Source organism: Oreochromis aureus, linkage group 4, assembly GCF_013358895.1.
Source record: "Oreochromis aureus strain Israel breed Guangdong linkage group 4, ZZ_aureus, whole genome shotgun sequence".
Lineage (NCBI taxonomy): Eukaryota > Metazoa > Chordata > Actinopteri > Cichliformes > Cichlidae > Oreochromis > Oreochromis aureus.
In genome coordinates, this window is record NC_052945.1 from 23487770 (window position 1) to 23493713 (window position 5944).

The following is a 5944-nucleotide window of genomic DNA, read 5'->3' on the forward strand; positions in this document are numbered from 1 at the left end:
ATAGTATTATCTATGGATCTTCTGCTTAGATGTCGTACCTGTGCTAACAGGATTAGTGCCTCAGTGCTGTCTCTCAGTTTTGATATCATTTCTCGATATCAGCCAACTCTTCTGTCTGCCCGTAGTACATACCAGGGGCCTGACTTGTCATGATGGTTCTTTTGGCATGTTTAGGAGCTTTGTGTCAGTGACTTCTATTCGCCAGGGTGTAGGTGAATAGAACTTAATTTCCTGGATCTTCTACTAAGGACTTGTATTACTCTCTGCAGTTTGCAAGTGAAAGGATAAGTTCTAAGTTAAAAACAATCAGACCTGATTCTTGTATCAAACACTCCACTCTAGGATACATTTGCTACATTGCTACATTCTAATATCTACATCACTTATATATTATTCTTCTTACGGTAGAATGATTTATTCCAATCATTCCACCCCCCCTTTTTTTCATTAAGGCTCGGCATGTTGAACTGTTATTGGAAAAGAGACCCTGAATGTTACAGGGTGTCATTAGTGAAGGAGATCAATTTAAACCTAAAAAGACCTAAAAAAATCTAAATGTCATGAAATGTCACGCGTTATTTCTTTTCGTATGTCACCTTTATCTGCACTTTTTGAAAGAAGGTTTAAATGTTTTCTCTTCCAGATATATGTCCAAATAAAGTTATAGGTTGAAATTGTTTTTTAAAAGCAGTTACACTGCACATATATCACATTTTCAAAAGCTCACATACATAGCTACACATTGCTAATCTGAATGAAAGTGGCCTGTGACAACCACATCATTCAGCATGTTTCACTGCCAGTGATTCTGAGTTCATGTCAGAGCCACGGTCTTTTGACACTTTCTTCAGTCATTATTTCATTTAAATTCTTTATTACTTTCCAAACTATCATCCTCACTTCTAGCACCCAGTGATTTATTTCCATCAGCGGGGGTTTGGTCAGATTACTACTCACAAATAGATCCCCTGCTCTACAGAGACATAAATATCATAACTCCCATAAAAAACTGTAAGTAATGCATAGTGCTTGATGCACTGATACTGGTGTTGAGCACAAACAAAGCACCAGTCTTAATGGTCATATACAGTTCCACCAAGAGTCAGATCCATTAAGATCTGAATGACTGTGTATGTCATAGCAAATAAAATATGCATGCACCAAACTCAGTGGAGGAAATAATTATTTGATCCCCTGCTGAATTTGTAAGTTCGCTCACTTGCAAAGAAATGAACATTTTTATGGGAGTTTTATTTTAATGCAGAGAGACAGAATATCAACCAAAAATCTGGAACAAAAGAAATTAGATAAAGTTTTTGAATTGATTTGCATGTGATTGACCGAAATAAGTAATTGATCTGCTACAACACAGACAGAATTCTGGCTCCCAGCATTGGCTGTGCACCGATACAGCTCACAGATTCCAATCAATATCATTCAATTGATTACTCAATTTAGATACTTCTGATCACAACTCGCTTTGTGTTATCTTTACAAGCTAGTGGTTAATACTACTGCTTTGCATCAAGAAGCCCTGGGTTCACGTCCAGTCTCAGACATTTTTTGGAGTTTGCATAATCTTCCTGTGTCTGCATGGATTCACTCCAGGTACTCCACATGACCGCCAAACACATTTGGTTAATTGGTGACTGTAAACTGACCGTAGGTGTGAATGCTTATTTATACAGCTTGTAGAGGCTCCAGCGTGGCTGCAACCATGAGCTGAATAATCAGAAGATGACAGATCGATCTGAGTATGTTTTTCTACCTTTATTTGATTCTTCCTTCGATGACACTGTATCTTTAAAGTGTAATGCTCTCTCCACTGTTTTGGGGGATTTTAAATTTCACTATTTAACCTTAATTATTATCATTTTCACAACTGATTTTACAATTAAAATATTATTAATAGTAGCAGTATTAGTAGTAGTGGAAGTAGTATGCTAAAATCTAGAGGAGAGGGAAAAGGCTGGTCTGACCTTTTCTGCTTAAACTGCTGTTTTAAAGATACAGACATGCACTCAGCTGCCACAGCACTGCAACTCTTGTCATATTGTGACCTTACTGCTACTTTCCACTACTTATTTTCATGTAATTCTTTATTGTACATTGAAGGTTTTACTTTGTTTCTTATTTGGTGCTGTATCTATTATTCAACTACAGTTAAAGTACAGCTCTGATCAACCCATTTACAAACAGCAGGTTATCACTGAATCTGTGCTGCTACAGTGAGATTCAATAACTTAGCTATGTTATTCATTTAAAACAGCTGAGCTTTTTTAATGTTAGCCTAACTCTTGTGTGGCGTTCATGTTTTTGTTCTCAGGTCTGGTAGACCCACTGCATATTTGGTTTCTTAAAATGTTTAACTTTGTCGCAGTTCCAAGAGGTACAGACGATATATATGTTTGATATTTTATCTCTGTTCGGGCCCAGCACCTCCTGATCAGGATGATTTTCTAGGTGTCATCCAGGATGAAAAGTTTTCAAAATGACTGGTTCCTTGGAGCCTGCTGTCCAGGCAACTAAAGCCATGTTAACAAGTCAAGAGGCGGGACTAATCAAATTTGACTTGGAAGACCATTCCGGTTTCTTCTTATCAGGATTAGCAGGGAAGACACCTGGACAACATCCAGGTAGTTAGTACTGGGCGAGTCCCCTTACCTACATTGGCTCCAGCTGACCACTGCATACCTATTGGGTAAAACCCACAGGATTAGGGATTAGGACATTTTTTTATCAGAGAACTGAGGCAGACTTCCTGTATAGGGGTATTTGTGGGCCCTGCAGATCGACAGTGTGATAAACAATAAAGCAGTTCCCAGACAGGCAGAAGGCAAAATATTTGGGAATGTGTGGGATCAGACAGGTGTTGGTGCTTGAAATGGAACAATGCTGGAACCATGTGTGTGAAAATAGGAAGCACAATGACAAAACACAGGCATGCTATAGACACACAAATGCAAACAAATACACCCCCTCCCGTCCAGTGTGTCAGTGGGACTGAACGCCTTACTGTATCTTAAAGTGAGCAGTGCCACATTCCCACATTACACAATGGGAGTCAAGCGCCAATTTCCCCTCGTGAGTCACCGGGCGGTTAGCCAGAATCCCTCCAAGGTTGGCTGAAAGTCTTGTTCCATGAACTCCTCCCACATCAGAGTTTTTGCTACAGCCACTTCGAGAGCTGCACTCAGCTTTCATAGTTTTCCTTACATACAACATATATATGAGCACTTTGGAAAACCTTAGTTTCAGTTTCCGGGGATTTTGATGTGATTACTGGTCAGATTTTACTCACTTGAAACATATTTATTTCATTCATATTTCATGAACTGATTCTGGGAATAGGTGTGCTTTATACATAAAGGTGCTGAGCCAATAGGTCATCTGCATTCATGCAGTAAAGTGATATTTACAGATCACTATCACCTGAAGCAAATTGTCAACTCCAGAGAGGGCTTGACTTATAAATGCAGTTAGGTTGGGGAGTTAGCCCTCAGGATACACAGCATGTCTCACACTGTAACATGAGGAAAATCCTAAGTCAAACTTTGAAACAATCGTTGCACTCTGGGCAGGTCTGAACATTCTGAACAGTGTTTTTTTGCCATCACTTGAGTTTGCTGTCAAAAACATTGAGACATAAACACTGGGTGCATGGTGCTTTACTGTATGAAGGCATGATTCGGCAAAAAACAACACTAAAGCCAAAATTCCTTCCCTCTGCTCAAACATGTTCACTGCATCTGCAACAAAAGCTGCTTCTTTGGCATTTGCTGTTAACTCCATTGCACAATGCATGTTATAGAGTGTTCTCCTCTTTTGATGTATGGATGTTTGGTGTATGCTGCCATGATTAGAGGGATTTTTAAGTTCTAAGTACATCAGTAAAATCTTTCAGGTGAGGATACACTTTTCCTTGGTGTGAGTGCGAGCTGAAACATGCCAGTGCTCATTAAGTAACTGTGAATCAGTGAGTAAAGGTATTACGATGTCAGACAGGCTGCGACTTGGTTGGTATTGAATAAAAATGCCTGATAAATGATATTTAACTTCACCCTTTTTAGGATAACATGAAACGAAATGAAAAAGTCCTTTGGATACTCTGCATTAACTTCTACAGCCTGTCTTTGTTAGGCTCTAGTAAGCAGGTTAGCTTGCTAACTAGCTTCCAGTGTTCTTCCTTTACTGACATGACAACTATAAAATAAAACCTTTCTATATTTTAACTCCAGAGTCTCTGCTGTCAGCTCACTCCTGAATCCCTTAAAGTCATTAAATCTCTGTTTTTACATTGTCTGGGTCTGTGCAGCTGCAAGACGTTCTGCTGCAACACCCCCAAAAGCCTCAGCTAAGCTGTCTGAGATGCTTACCTTTGTATGTCTGACGCCCTCCACACTCCTCCTTGTGAATTTTATATTTCACATCTATACTGACTCTCACAACTACCCTTTGCTGCAGAAATGTCACTCTTAGACTGCTTTAGCATTGGTCACCATGTTTAAAACCCCAAAGATCACACACTGGAAGGATATAGCCCCTTCTGACCTGCACTATATTGACCTCACTGTCTCTGATCATCATGCCATCCTTTTCTCTGTTACTGTTCTCCTGCCCAGTGTCAAGTGTATCATCGCATATAGGAACATAAAGTCTCTCGCAAGTCACTGTACTTGGCTTGACCTCTGACCCTCCAGAGCACAATGTGGAAGGGGGAGTGGCACACTACGGTTCTGTGTTGTCTCTGTGGTCCCTCTAAAATCTCAAGAAATCTCAAACTCCTATATTCATCCTGCTCTCAGTTCGCAATATGAAGGCCATTAGTTCTCACTGTCCTATAAAAAGCATGTGAGTGCTTATAATGCAGTTCTGTTGGGAGTGAAAACACAATAGTATTCCATCCTGGGTTTCTTAATAGATGCCATATAAATATATCAGATTTTTTTTCTTCTTCTACTTCCTCAAAAGTTGGGTCTATGTCGTATGAACAGTCTTTGTATTTACATCAACCTCTTTCTGCTAGATGGGCTTTCTGACAGAATATATTCTTTCTTTATAGAAACTCTAATTTAAACTCAGTTTGATTAGATTTAAGTAATACACCAGTTGGTTGGGGTTAATAAAAGACTTTGGTTGGGGTTAAAATGCACCTTTATCCACAGAAACTATAAAAAATAGTTTATAAGTGTTATTTATGAATATGCTCAAGGCTGAAACTTCCCCTCATCTTTGCTTTCCTGTCTCAACGTGTTCTGTTCTTGTTGTTAAAGTTTACTGAACTTTTAAAACATTCACTTTCACTTCAAAAAAATAAATATATGGGCACCAATGTATGCTTGTCCTTAATTTAAATAGATGGAATGTATTAATATAGCACTTTGCTCATCTCAGCCATGATAGCTGACACTAGAATCTCGTGGCCAAGATTCCAGCTCAAGTTATGAAAGCTCAAAAGGATGTAGACAAAGACAAACCCTGATCTCAAATAAAACAAAGACACTTGCCACATATTGAGGAAAAAAGACATGAGTCTTTGTCAGCGCTGTGGTGAAAATCGCCTGAAAGACATTTGTTTTCCGGCACATTTCTTCACTCTTCTTCCAGAGAATAATGGTTTACATTTAAATGAGTCAGAGCGATACAGACATTACAAAATCCTTTGAACTTAAAATCAAACCACATGATTGTAACAAAAAAGTGTCTCCTGCTCTGAGGGAACAAAGTAAGGTGTGTTGACTGTACTCTCTTTTGCTCTGTTCAGTTCACCAGTCGCTATATGTGGTGTAAAAAGTTACGCCACATATAGTCTTCTCCGTCATTTCCAGTTCTAAAGAGGAAATTATTAACAATCATTCAAGATCAAGTCTCTGGATAGATCAGACCTTGTGAAAATACGAGTTTCTTTTGTCTGATGCGTACATCATAAATGTAATTATTTGTA